Raw genomic sequence first — 14,735 nt, 5'->3', positions numbered from 1 at the left:
CACACACACACACACACACACACACACACACACACACACACACACACTTTCCCGTAGATCAGCATGGAAGCCCAGCTTGGGGAAGATACCAATTCCTTCATAAGAACCCCTGGCACCCCAGCCCCCCAAACCCACCTCTGGCCTGGGACCCCATGTGTGCCTTCCTATTGTTCCCCTTCTCCTGCCCCACCACCCACTCCCCATTGGCCCTCCCCCTAGCTTCTCCCCAAGTCTTAGGAATGTCCAGGAGCACCTGGAGGCTGCGCCATGTTTATTGTTCTAATAAATACACTGCAGAAGGTCCTGGTGGGGGGCCAGGAGATCAGGGACCTGCGGGTCGGGGAGAGAGGGAGGGAGGGAATGCAAGATGGGAAAGGAGAGACAAGAGCCCTGGGCTTACAGTTAGGAGCCGGGACTTGCCACCTTGGCTCCTCTGTCTCCAGGCTATGTGACCTCGGGGGAGCCAGGGAAGGCTTCTCAGCCTCTGCAAAAAGAGAGGGTGAGGCTGAATGACCTCTGACTCCAAGTCTTTGATTCTATTAATGTACAGAATCATAGAAAAGGGACCAGAGGAAATGGATGCCTGTGGGGAGTAGGGGTGAGTGTGGGCGGCAGGGAGAGGCCGGCAGAGAGCAGGAGAAATGTCCTCCTTCAAATCCTTCATTTTCACTGAATCCTTCCAAAGCAGTCACTGGACTGGGGCTCAGAGCTGGAAGGGTCCCCAGGGGTTATCTGTCACAAACACACCATTTTATAGGTGAGAAAATAGAGGCCTGGAGAGAAGTGATCCACCCTAGGTCACATGGTTGTCAGCATTACAGGGAGGCCTGGAATTCATGTCTACTGACCACAGAACCAGGTTCCACCATACCATGATATCTCCTCCCTATTCTACCCCAACTCACCCAGGCTCCATCACCAGAACCAACAGAGCATTCACCCAGAATCCTGTGGAGAAGTCTTCACTTGGGGTACCTTGGCAGATGGGAAGATTGGATCTGTGCTTCCAGAAATATGGTCCAATGACTTGGCAGTTTAGGAATGTGCCCAGGTTTTATGAAGGAAGGTGAGTCCCAAGGATTCCTGTTACTGGTCTAGGACCTCAGAATTTACTTCCCTTCTTTGACCACTTTTTAAAGCATCTCTGGTCCACACCAGGAGCCCTGGCTCATTGTCTCCCAAAGTGCTCAATGTTCCATAGCCCCCTGAGCCCCATTAGTTTTCCTAGGAGAGAGCAGGGTTGTGCAGTGGGGCCCCAGCTGGGAGGGAACAACCGGGCACAGGTCCAAATATAACCCAGAACAGTTGCTGTGGCCACATTTCTGCCAGCTCTGGTCCAACTCCCTAGGGTCCTGGACCATCTCAGATCCCACTCAGAACTTGTCAACTTCACAATTTCCCAAGTCCCTCCCCTCCCTTCCTCTTTTCCCCATTTGTGCCCCCCTTCCCTGGTGTCGACAGCAATTTCCTGCCAGGCTGGATGATAGGAGCCGGAGCCAGATCATGGGAAACCTTATGCCATGGTATCAGGCAACTGGTGTCCCTTGGAGTCCCAGGACCTGAACTGAGACTGAGCAGAGCTCCCTGGGTGGGAGGGGGTGCCTTGGTCTCCTAAGCTTCCCTTTACATCCTCCTGTCAGACAGCTCTAAGGGTTCCCTACCTCAGGCTGAGGACAATCTTCTTCCTCCTCTTTAAAGCTTGTGGGATGCCACATGGCCCCATGAGAGAGACCCTCCTTGGGCCCATTCTGCCATGTCCTGCTTGCATGAGTGAAACCCCATGCAGCAACATGACTGACAAAAGCATAGTCCCCCACCCCAGACTGGGGATCCTCATCCTCACCCTGAAGAGAACAATGTCCTCTTCCACAAGAAGTCATTGAATTTCAGAGGTCATGGACTTTTGAGATCATCTAACCTAAACTCCTTATTTCACAGATGAAGGAATTCAGGTCCTAGAGAGGCTAATTCACTTGCCTAAGGTCACCCAGGCAGTAAACAATAAACCAGGATTTGGATTTGAACCCAGCACATTAAAGAAGGAATTACTGGGCACCAGAGAAACTTAAAAACTGGAACTTCTTCAACTCAAGGCCTCTTGATTACCATTGGCCTTCCCTTAGGATCCTCATTTGGGTATCTGGAGAATGACCACCTCCATTTTCCTCTTCCAATCTCCCCATGCCCGGAGTCCTCCAAGACATCAGCAATCTCTCTCTTCATTGCTCTAAGCATCAACAACACTTAGGTATGTGTCAAACCATGTCTATTTCTGCTTATTTTTGTTTCCTGTGTGAGGGTCTTGTCTCCTCCCTGTCTGGGAGCTCCCCAAAATCATGGAACTAGGTCTTTTCCTTCTGTTCCACCAAAGAGACAATACAAGACCCTGTACCTGTAGGTTAGTTGTGGGATGGAAGCCCCTTGAGGGCATTTCCATTTTTGCTTTGTATATTCAGCATGGTATCTGGCACATTAGAGCCAATTAATGAATGCTTGTCAAGTAAAAGAAAGAAAGAAAGAAAGAAAGGAAGGAAGAAAGAAAGAAAAAAGAAAGAGACATTGCAGACTGACTATCTGACAAGTAGGGAGGCAGTCAAAAGAGGGACCGTGCCCATAAAGGAAAGGACTGGTCTATGGAAAGGACATGACTACTTAGGACTAAGGACTTTGTAGATTTCAAGTCTCTTACCAAATGGCCTCTCCTCTTTCCAGTCTTTTTACATTTTACTCCCCAAGCTGCTCTCTATGATCCTGCTACACAGGCCTTTTTGCTATTCTTCCCATGAGACATTCCATCTCCTACCTCTGGGCCCTTGCACTATCTGTACCCCATGCCTGGAAGGCCCTCCCTCCTCAACATTCCCATGACTTCCTTCAAGATTCAGCTCAAATTTTACCTTCCTCAAGAGGCTTTTTTTCCTGCATCCCCCAGCTGTTAAAGCCTTCCCCTCTTTCAATCTGCTCTATATGTACCTAGTTATTTAAAGGCTGACTCCCTCATTGAAATGTGAATTCTTCAAGGGCAGGGATTAATTTTGCCTTTATTCATATCCATGGAGCTTAGCACAGTGTCTAACACATAGTAGGTACTTAGTAAGTGCTGAATGGTTTACTGAATTTGGATCAGAAAAGTGTCAACCCTGAAAAGGACTCACATGTGCAAAAATATTTATAGCAACTTTTTGGTAGCAAGGAATTAGAAATTAAGGGGATTTCCATCAATTGTGGAATGGCTGAACAAGTTGTGGTATATGAATGTAATGGAATACTATTGTGCTATAAGAAATGAGGAGCAGGTGGATTTCAGAAAAACCTGGACTTACATGAATTGATGCTGAGTGAAGTGAGCAGAACCAAGAGAACACTGTACAAAGTAACAGTGACATTGTTTCATGATCAACTCTGATAGACTTCTTCTCAGTAATGCAATAATCTAAGACAATTCCAAACTGGGAACTAAACACAATCCTCCAAAAAGGTCTGAGTACCAAAGGACTGGCACCTCTGTATTCCTGGAAGCTATATCCCTATTCTTGGAATTCAATTTCTGATAAGCTTTTTTGATTACTATATCTTGTTGTTAACTCTCATTAAGCTTGAAGTCCACTTTGAACCCCAGGTCATCTGATGAATTGCTGTCTTAGACACACCTTTCCATCTTCTGATTTTTTTTTTACTGAGTATAAGACTTTACATTGATCTCTATTAAATTTCTTCCAATTAATCAACATCTTAAAACAATTTTTTAATTAACACAGAAATTGTAGCTTTAGGCAAGTCATTGATAAAAATATTGAATAATGTAGTCCCAAGTGAAGTTCTCCTTCCAAGTTGATATTGAAGGATTAATGAGTGGGTGTCTCCTGATTCCCAGTTCAGTGTTCACTCCACCATCACCAGTCTGTTTCTCATCAACATGAGTTTGTTGAGTGTCTCTTGTGTTTGGTGCACCTTGTACCATCCAGTAGAGATGGAGGTGCTTAAGATTGGAAAATCAGTAGAAGAACTAGTACCTGCCTATGAGGAGCTTATATTCTAGTCTAATCAAGAGGGGGCAATACTGATGGCCAGGTAATCAACAGAAGTATCATGAAAAAAGGGAATCAAATGATGTAAAGGACTCCATTGCTAGGGTCCTCCTCAAATGCTTTTTGGATGATGTACAGCTAGAATGACCTTGAGACTCTCAATGCAGAAGTGGGTTGGCAGCTCACTTTCATTTTATAATCACAGAGTTGCTTAGGGCACTGAAAAGTTTAGATGATCAGTTAGTGTGTGCCAAAAGCAGAACTCAACCTAGTTTTTTTCCCTGTCTTCAGGACTGGCTCTCTTCTATTCCACTGATGACTCTACAGAGCAGCACAGAGTAGGGACTATAAAAATGTCGGTTGAACTGAATAGAATTAGCTCAGCATTTCATCAAATGCTCAAGAGATGACTGCTTCTCTTCCAGAGCAGTCCTACAAAGAGGAGGTGATCTGACCTAAGGAAAAGAGTAGTGTCTTAGGAGGCCTGAGGAGTTCTAGTGCTGGTTTTGTCCCTCCCTGGTCCTGAGACCTAGAGCCATTCCCTTAGCATCTGGTAGTAGCATATATTTAGAGTTTGAAGTGATATTGGGAATTTCTTCAGTTCAGTGGTTCTCAAATATGGTCTGGGGACTCCTTAGGATCTTAAAGATCCTTTTGGGGTGTCCTTGAGGTCAAAACTATTTTCACAATAATACTAAGGTGTTTTTAGATTTCCAATATAGTGATTATCAGTAGATATAACCCACATAAACAAAAACTCTTGGGTGGGAGGTTTCCTCAATAATTTTTAAGAGTGCAAAGGGGTCCTGAGACCAAAAAGTTAAAGGACCTCTGTTCTAGTACAACCTCCTCAAAGAAGAGAAGGCTGAGAGTCAGGGAGAAGTCATTTGTCCAAAGTCACATGGGTCATTAAGTGACAGAATTAGGACTAAGATCCTGCTTCTTTATGACATACTAATTGGGTCACCCCACCCATCTTCCCACTTTCCCCCCACCCAGAATTTGCTTTTGTTTTGTTTTGTTTTTTGCAAACTGTTGAAATCTGTTGAGTGACCCAGAATCTCTCATTGTTCTTTTTTTCTGACAGAATCTGGGCATCTCTTACCAGAAAATATGTAACTGAAAACTTCTATTGATCCCCGGAGAAAGACCCAGCATTTGTCCTTAGGTCTTCTTACTCCAGAATGGTTTCTACTTTGAATATGAACTTGGCAGCTGCCTCTTCAGGCATATATTGATTTTAGGGCATAAGAGTTTAGCCGTTGCTAGACAACAGGCATATATGATTACAGAATTTCAAGCAACCTCAGAGGCTGTCTCATCCAGACTTAATTTGAACTGGAAATGGTCTACAACATACATAATGAGTGGTCATCCAGCTACTGCCTGAAGAGCTCCATGGTAAGGAGAACCTACTATTTTCTAAGGCATGCCATTCCACTTTAGGAAAACTAATTGTTAGGAAGCTTTTCCTTATATCGATTCAAAAATCTGCCTCTCTGCAGCTTAACAAGCCAGTACAGCAACACCTCACACTTTCCCAGCAAGGAGCCTGGGAGTAGTCAGAGCAGGTATGATTATCCCCATTTTGTGGGTGAGGAAACTGAATCTCAGAGAGGTTAAGTGATTTCCCCTCTCCCCAAATACATCTAGTTATTGACATATTCCTCTGAGGGAAAACTCCATGCTCTTTCTACTAATTTTTTTTTCTCCTTCTGCCCTGCCCCCAATTCCTTTGACTCATCAAATGATGAAGCCAATGTCTCTTCTCTCATCTTTCTCATCCCATCCTGGTTCCTCTTTCTAAAGATAAGAAGATAAAGCCTTCTCTTTGGGAAAATGACATTTTACTTAACTCCAGGGAGGTTTCTCACATCCCCCACCATTACCGCTCAGACCCCTGCCTTGTTCCAGGACGGGGTTTGCTGGCAACCCTCTGAACTCTCCCCAAGAAACTGTGTCGATTTCTCTTTGGAGGATCCTGTGTCTTTCCTTTCCTCCCATCCTGTCCCCACCCCCTCCACTTCCACCCCATCCCTCCTCCCCTCACTCTCTCTCATCCCCCTAAGGTCCCTCTCAGACCCTTATCTGCTTCTGGGATCTGACCTTGGAATGCACTCCCAACTTGGAGTGCTCCTGACCCCAGGATGGCATTGCAGCCGGGCCAGCCAGCCCTGGGGCCAGCTCCCAGCTCCTGCTCCCCTTCCCCTTTAAAAACCCTCATGTCACTACAATGATTAAAACAAACACAGCTCGTATTTTTGTTCTTAATCCGATTCTTCGTGGGGCTCTCGGGGAAAGGGAGGGAGGATTGGATGACAGAAACACATTCCTGCTGCCCTGGGGCACCCAGGGAAGGAAGCTCATATTTGCCAGAATGCCACCTAATTGGTGGGCACTTGGTCCTGGGCATCAGCCTCAGGATTGTTCCTGGGGGGGGCAGGATATCGGGAAGGGGGGAAGAAAAGGGCAAGTTCCATGAGGCGTCTAGAAGCCCAAGGGGTTGGATTACATGACCCATAAGTTCTCTTGCAGCTCGAACATTTTAGGAATCTCTGAATTGGCCAGGCAAGATGCAGAAACTGGATACAGGGCTTTATTCTTGGGTCTAGAAATGAGACAAGATCCTTTGTCTCAATTTGTCCCTTCCCCTGACATTTCCTTCCAGTCATTTGGCCTTGGATTCCCCCCAAGACAGACAGACTCCTTTCTCTATTTCTCTCCTTGAAGCCAAAGCTTACACTGCCTAAGGAGTTCAGGGGCAAGGCCCATTGTTCTTACTATGGGAATCCTAAGGAGACCTTGGATCAGATCAATCTGGTGTAGGGTGGGATTCAGGCAGAGGAAAGTCAAGGGGAGAGGAAAAGAGTGGGAAGAGAGGGAAGGGGGAAACTGAGGAAAAGAGAAGGGGAAAGAAAAGAACTAGAAATTTGTTTGAGCTGAAGACCTTAACCTGAGGTCATGAATCCTCAAGGAATGGATTCATTTCTGGGCTCCATATACTTGGATGAGAAAAATGACATTTTTATATTCACTAACCTTTCATTTTCTTTATAATCCTAAGTAGTTTGTTTTATGTATTTGAAGACATGCTTCTAGGGAGCACAGTGGATAGAGCACCCTCCTAGAGTCAGGAGGGCCTGCGTTCAAATCCTGCCTCAGACACTTATTAGCTGTGTGACCCTGGGTAAGTCACTTAACCCCAACTGCCCCCCACCAAAGACATGACTCTGTGAAGTTACCCCAGACAACCAAAGATGTCCATGACAGCAAAAAAGATTAAGAACCCGTTTCTAAGAGAATTTCATTAGAAAAAAGGAAGGGAAAGGGAAGAAGAGGGTAAGGAAGGAAAGTGGAGGTGAGGAGAGGAAAGAACTAAGTTTAGAGAAAAGAGAAGAAAAATGAAAATTAGTAATGTTGCCAACATTTGTATAGGCCTTTAAGATGCACAAGTCATCTTACATATATTATCTTATTTGGCCCTCACAATAAACCTGTCAGGTGCTATTATTATAATATCCATTTTACAGATGAAGAATTTGAGGTTATTGAGTGTCTAAGGCAGGATTTGAACTCAGGTCTATCTTAGCTCCAAGTCCAATGCCCTCTGTGAACCTGCATGACAAGAAGAGGGAGATGTAGAGATATGAGAAAGGAGAGAAAGTATACAATGTAGAAGAGAAAAAGAATAGGAAGAAAATATCACAAGAGGAAAAAGGAAGAAAAACGAGGGACGAGATGCCTTAGAGAAAGGCCGTCAGAGGCAAGAGCAGATCCGTAAGGGGCTGTGAGAGAAAGGGTGGAAGCATTTTCCAAGCCTACCCTGTTGTGTTTTCCCCATCTAATTGATGCTACCAACCAGGAGGAAGGGAAGTCAGTGCGTGTGGAAGTGTGAAGGATGGGATCTGCCGAAGTAAAGCTCCATATATTCATGAGTCCCACTCCCCAGGAAAGGAAGCTTAATGGGGCCCCAAGTCTTGACACTTCTTTCCCCACCTCCCTCAAATTAAAGTTATAAGCCTCAGAGGTGCTTCTAGGGTCAGGCAGCAATGGCATGTGGCCCGAAGAGGTCTCCTTCCATAGGATCAAAGAATGCTACTAATTATAGCTAGATTTAGAGAATAGTTTAAGGCAGAGATGTCAAACACCCACCTCAACACTCCTTAGAACTGACTGTCTGACCCAGATTAAATGTAATCAGGAAATTGTTAACAAATATAAAAATTCAGTAGAACATAGACAATGTTCACATGCCATTTTCTTTTCTTTTTTTTGTGGGGCAATTGGGGTTAAGTGGCTTGCCCAAGGTCACAGGCTAGTTTTTGTGTTAGGTATCTGAGGCTGGATTTGAACTCAGGTCCTCCTGACTCCAGGGCCAGTGTTCTATTCACCAACCCTGCCTCTCCCCCTCCCCCCCATGCCATTTTCTAAGTCAATACTTGACCTACAGGGATGTTTAGGTACAATTTAGAGCCCCTGACTTCTACTGGAGTTTGATACCACTGTCTTAAGGGCTGCAAAGCATTTTACAATTATTATTTGCTTTGATCCTCACAACAACGCTAGGAAGTAGGTACTATTATTATCCCCATTTTACTGAGGAAGACAGAAGTTAAATGACTTGTCCAGGGTCACACAGCTAGTAGATCTCCGAGGCTGGATTTGAACCCTCGTCTTCCAGTGTACCTCATCTATCTTAACCGCCTTGTCTAAAAGGTGAAAGGGACTGGAGATCACTTAGCCCAGTAGTGAAACAGGGCCAATAAACCATGTATAAAGATCTCTGCCCTTTGTGGGCATATTGACTTAGAAAATCACCTATTGACATTACGTTCCATTGTATTTTTATTTATTCTCTTAAACGTTTTCCATTTCCATTTCATTCTAGTTCAGGGTGTATCCTGGAGTGTTGAAGGCTGAAATATTGCTTGCAGACAGTGTTTTTGACACCTCTGACTAGTCCATACCTCAGAAGAAATTTTCTCTACAATGTGCCAATAAAGTGCTTATTCAGCATTTATTTCACCACCTCCAGTAAGGAGGAACTCCGTATTTCCTGAGGTAGTTCATTCTGCTTTGGGATAATTTTAACCTTAGGAAGCTGGGATTTTTGCACATTTCCCTTCCCATTAATCCATTTTTTTTCCCTCCCTCTATTGCTCCTGTCCTCTCTTCTGAAATCAAACAAAATGAGTCTTTAAAATACTTCAGGACACCAGAAAGACTTACAGGAACTGATGCTGAGTGAAATGAGCAGAACCAGGAGAAGGCTGTACACAGTAACCACCAAGCTGTGCGATGACTGACCTTGATAGGCTTAGCTCTTCTCAGATCTAAGACAATTCCAAAAGACTCATGATGGAAAATGCTCTCCACACTCAGAGAAAGAACTTTGGAGTCTGAATGCAGATGGAAGCAGACTATCTGCTCTCCTTGTCTTTTGTTGTTTTGTTTTGTTTCTTCTTTTCTCATGGTTCCTCCCCTTAGTTCTAATTCTTTACATCATGACTAATGTGAAAATGTTTAATATGAATGTGTAAGGAGAGCCTATATCAGATGGCTCACTGTCTTGGGGAGAGGGAAGGTAAGGAAGAGAAAGAAAATTTCAAAGTCAAAATCTTGTGAATGTTGAAAACTAAAAATAAATTAATTATTTAAAAAATGCTTCAGAACAGATACTACTGAGTTCCCCCAAATTCCTTCTTGGTCACTGTCCACTTCACAGGAATGACTGGACCAGAGTTATCCCAAGCAACTTTTGGCCAACCCTCTCAACTATCCAGTAATTTATAGTTTTCTGTTCCTTTTTCTAAAGACATCATACAATATCTCCATTCACTCATTCCATTATTTATTCATATCTTCTTTTTTTCTTTTTTGGTCAGACAATCAGGGTTAAGTGACTTTCCCCTGGTTACACTGCTAGTAAGAGTCAAGTGTCTGAGGTCAAATTTGAACTCAGGTCCTCCTGACTCCGGGGCTGGTACTTTATCTGCTTGCGCCCCCTAGCGGTCCCTTATTCCCATATTCTTGTGGCAAATATTTAGTCAACATCTAAGCATTGTTCTAAAGACTGTGGGATATACAAAGATTAATAAGATACAGTTTCTGTCTTTAGACATTTTGGAGTCTGCTAGGAATTGAAAGGGGGGGGTGTTGTTTACCAGTGGGGCGCTGCCTTTGGCATTGGTGTCCTCTCAGGACCTGGGGCAGTTGTAGGCTCCTCCCTGACCTCATCACTTGACCTAGACCTTGGCCTCCAGTGCTCTCCACAGATTGTGGCCAGACAAAAAGATTTATCTCACTATGGCTTGTCGGGGGTAGGGAGGGGAGACCTGGGAGGGGGAGAGTGAATAGAGGTGGCCTATAAAAGTCTCCTGGACGCTGTAAATATGGAACCTAGACTTTGAAAGCTCCAAGCCTACTTTTATGTGCTAGTTAAAGGGCTTTCCTGTTGTGGTGCTAGGGTTTCCAGGGAAGAGACTGAGGGGCAGAGAAGAAAAAGTTAAGACATGGGAAGGCATGAGGGTCAGACTGGGTGGGGTGGGGGTGGGGGTGAGGAAGGCCAATGAGCAGTACAAGCTACATCAGCTAGACAAGGGAAATGGGGAAGCTTAGGACTGAGGCATTCTTGGGTCCCACTGCCGATTGTTAGATTTCCCTCTCCACCAGATACAGTTCTCATTCTTAAAAACAAACAAACAAAGAGCCTTGCATGATAACAGGGGGCAACATATACAGGGTGGTAGATGCTAGGATGTCTTTCGCCTTTTGTGTCCCCAGCGCATATACCAATGCCTGGCACGTAGAACTGATTGATGCGATATGAAGGAACAGACTGTTGTTCAATCTGGAAAAAAGATGATTAAAAGTGCTTTGAGATCCTTCAACAGCTTCCCACATTATGCCACTCAGCAGATGCTTCATGAGATACATGAGTGAGTGGATACATGAATGAGCCCATGAAGGCACTTCTCCTCTTCAGGTACTCTCTGTACTTAGATCAATGCCTGGAACACAGTAGTTGAGGAATAGATGTTAGTTGACTGACTATGTTCTGGATCTCATACATCTGCTCCTAGCCTACAGATGGGGAAAAATAAGGAACTAGGAACAGAAGGAACTTGTCCAGGGTCATTCAGTGGGTCAGGAGGCCAAGCAGGAATCTGGATTCCCAGCCCAGTGCCCAAGAACGAGAGAAGGTTCTATGACTGTATGAGTTGCCACTTTAGGTCTCAGCCCCTTTCTGTCTCTGACAGAGGCACCAAGGAAAGGGCTTGCTGGTTCTCCCCAGTGTCAACTTCAAAGGTGAAGGACAGTTCTCTCATGCCCCTAGCTTCCCTTCACAGCCCTTTATGGGTCTGTTATCCATGAGTTTATCTAAACTTGAAAAAAAAATCTATTTATACTCCTCGTCTGTACTACCTCTTAAAGTAATGAATTCCATAAGTCTCCTACATGCTGCCTGTGGTAGTTGAAATCAGAGGATTAGAGCTGAGAGTTTAGTTTAGCCAAAACTCTCTGCTTATACACAAGGAAACTGAGGCCACTTAGGGTGTCTTTGGATTTTATATCTAGAACTCCAAGGAACCGTCAAGATCTAGGACAACCACCTTATATTACAGATGAGGAAACTGAGGCCCACTTATGGGTAGGAAGTGGCAGAGCTGTGATTTGACCCAGATCCTTGGTTTGTAAATTTAGCAAATTCTCCACTATCCCAGAGGCAGAGGCAGACCAGAACAGTCTATCCAGTCCAATAACATTTCTACTATACCATGTAATACCTTTTTCTTTAAAAAAAAAATCCCCTAAATTTTTTTATCTCAAGTTTCAGTTGTGCTTCTTAGTATTTTAAATTTGGGAGGGCAGGTCAGTCAGTCAGTCAACAAACACTTCTTAAATACCTACTATGTGCCAGGCTCACCATGCTAAGAGCAGGTCTGTGTTCAGTAACAGAGTTGTTCAGGTCAATTGAATTAGTTTGATCTTTTCTCATTCACCCTTTTGACCACTCTTTTCTCACATAGAAGCTGCTTCTTCCCCTTTCCCCCCAGCCTCCTCCATCGCTTAAATTGGACCTTCTCCAGCTGCCCCTCTCCCCCTTGTTCTTTCTGAGGTGTGAGACAGATAAAACAAGGACCGAATCTCTCTTTCAGACTCTCCCTCTCCCTCCACCATTTCCCCTGGAATTGGTGGCCTCTGCATCTCCTGGAGTCTGTCCTGGCCCTGGGGGTCTCCAGCATTCTTCCTCCATGCAGCATCTCCTCTGTTCCTCTGTGACCTTACTGAGTTTCCTCCTTCTCTGGCCAACCAAACACTGCCATATGGGGGAGAATTACATTTCCTGTATATGTGTCAAAATATCTGAGCGGATGTGAAATAGATTAGACATGTATAAAAATAAACTTTTACGGGGTGACTGACTACTCCCCTCCAGGGGGAAGTCAGCACTCCCTTTTCATCTGGGGCCCAGAAACTTGGCCAAAGCTTTGGGGATCACTTCTTTCTCCCATTCAAGACCACCCCCACCCCTTCCCATTCTATTCTATCCTCTTTCCAGGCAGCTTCCTATGAAACCAGCTCCTTCTCTGGAAAAGGTTGATCCTTAAGGAGCCTCTGGCTGACCTTCTCACAACAGGACTAAAGACTGGGAGAACCTGGATTCTGACAAAAAGACCCAGGAATCCTCAACTGTTTCTTTCATGAGAATTATGACTCAACATCTGCTGACTTTTTTTCCTCCTCTCATTTCTGGCTCATAGACCCTGTGGGGGCACAGCGACAGCGTGGGACAATAATTCTCTACCAGCAGGATCTCTCCCCTTATCTATTCACTCCAAAATCCTAGCTTAACTTCCCAGAAAACTGGGGGCCCACAGAAACCTCAGATGGAAAGGTCACCTTGGTTATCTTCTCAGCTCCAGACAGCCTCCCCCAATGAATCAGGGAGAATTTCGACGTGGGAAGGAGCTGTCTGGTATAACTCACACTCAGAAAAAGTCTTCATGACAACCTTCTTGACAAGCTGCATCTGCTTGAAGATTCCCCCTACCTTGGGATGTTCCAAGGTTGCCCATTTCACTTTGGGCTAGCTCTAACCATCAGTAAGGTTTTCCTGACATTGAGTCTAAATAGCCTTTTTCGGCTTCTTCCTCTGGTTCTCCCCTCTGGGGGTCAAAGAGAAGAAAAGTCTAATCCCTCTACTGTAGGACAGTTTTTTTAGCCATCATCTACCCATGAGATGGGAGTTTCTGTTCATTCCTAATGATTCTGAAGAAGCCAATATAGCCTAGAGTTATTGGAAAAACTTGTCCCTGTAGTTAACAACCTTTGTCTATTAACTAATCCCTTGGGTTGTAACCTAAATCCTTCCCAGCCAGAGTTCTCTCCCCCTGGAACAGTGCCCACTTCTAGACAGGACCTTCAGAAACCACATCCCCAGTCCCTGGGGAAAGTAATCTGCTCAGTTTTGGAACTCCTTGCCCAGGGGCCAACCCATCTGGATTAGTAATGGAATGAGGAGTTATTGCCATTTGCCCTGCCAAACACTGGGCCGCTACCACCATCTCTTGCTCTAGCTACCAAAATCAATTGAATAACACTATTGGAAAGGGCATACTAATTGATTAACTCATCATCCCTGAGACTCTCTGGACCTGAACCCCAATATCCCTATATGTTTTGCTTCCCACATTAGAATGTAAGCTCCTTGAGGACAGGTACCTATCTCATTCTTTGCATTTGTATTCTCAGTGATTGACACAGAAGAAATGCTTAATAAATGCGTTTGCACTCATTCATTTACTCATTCATCCTGAGGATTAATATCTTTTCCTCCTCCCTTGTTCCTGGGAGACTAGGGAGAATGTTAGGTAGTGGGCTGTAGGGTGGGGATAGGGATGGTTCTCAAAATGAAGCCTTAAATGAAAGAAATGTTTCTGAAAAGCCTTGCACATCCTTGCCTTTAAGCAATTCCCAGGGAGTCCTACCATTTTCCAGTATAGAGACATTCGTTCCCCAAGGGCAGTCAGATTGATGGCTAATGTCCCCATGCAGGCAGCTGCCATTCTAGTAGATGCTTGGTTAGGAGCTATGTCGGTTATGTAGAACCAAAGAATCAGAGAATGTGAAATGAAAAGTGCCAGATTCGGGAGTCAGGGGCCTGATTTAGAATCCTGGTTATAACATATGGTACTTACCAGCTGTGTAACCATGGGCGTATCACTGAATTCAGTACTGTCATTTACAGAATGAGGGTGATAGTATTTGTATTACCTGCGCTCATAGGGTGGCTGTGAGGAAAGGACTATCAATAAACTCTATAATCCTATGTGAATTATGAATATATTAATATTAGGGCAAGAAGGAACTTCAGAGATTAAGGCTCATTTTCCAGATGAGGTCCAGAAATGGGAAGTGACTTTTCCAAAGTTGCACTGGGAGCAGGACCCAAAGCCAGATCTTTTAATGTTAAAGTTGTATCTCTAGATTACATCCCAGCAGCCTCTCACTTTCTAAATGTCCCCCCCCCCCCAATGATCTGGTCATCTGATCCTCTGTCCTGCGGGACTCTTCTTCAGCATTCTGGGGCACATCAACTCCAAGGGCTAGAAGGAACCAAGGCCAAATCTTTAGGTTATAGTTTCCACCTCTTCCTAATAGCTGGGTCCTGAGGATGGTGCTATTCCCTGATTAGGCCTAGGG

At 44.7% G+C, this 14,735-nt stretch overlaps 1 long non-coding RNA gene across 1 annotated transcript in view; it reads left to right on the top strand.

Annotated features, from left to right (window-relative positions):
* The window catches only part of LOC138162176 (uncharacterized), a 56,179-nt gene extending 46,580 nt beyond the window's left edge, over window positions 1–9,599 (top strand). The window contains exons 2-5 of the long non-coding RNA XR_011168566.1: window positions 910–1,066; window positions 1,939–2,248; window positions 5,116–5,429; window positions 8,917–9,599. This is a non-coding gene — a long non-coding RNA (uncharacterized lncRNA). The remainder of the gene's footprint in view (window positions 1–909; window positions 1,067–1,938; window positions 2,249–5,115; window positions 5,430–8,916) is intronic.
* The last annotated feature ends 5,136 nt before the right edge of the window (window positions 9,600–14,735 follow it).

Source organism: Petaurus breviceps, unplaced genomic scaffold (assembly GCF_028583685.1).
Source record: "Petaurus breviceps papuanus isolate PSGF00001 unplaced genomic scaffold, PetGlider_PUasm1.0 186, whole genome shotgun sequence".
Taxonomy (NCBI): domain Eukaryota; kingdom Metazoa; phylum Chordata; class Mammalia; order Diprotodontia; family Petauridae; genus Petaurus; species Petaurus breviceps.
This window is presented reverse-complemented; position numbering and strand designations above follow the sequence as displayed.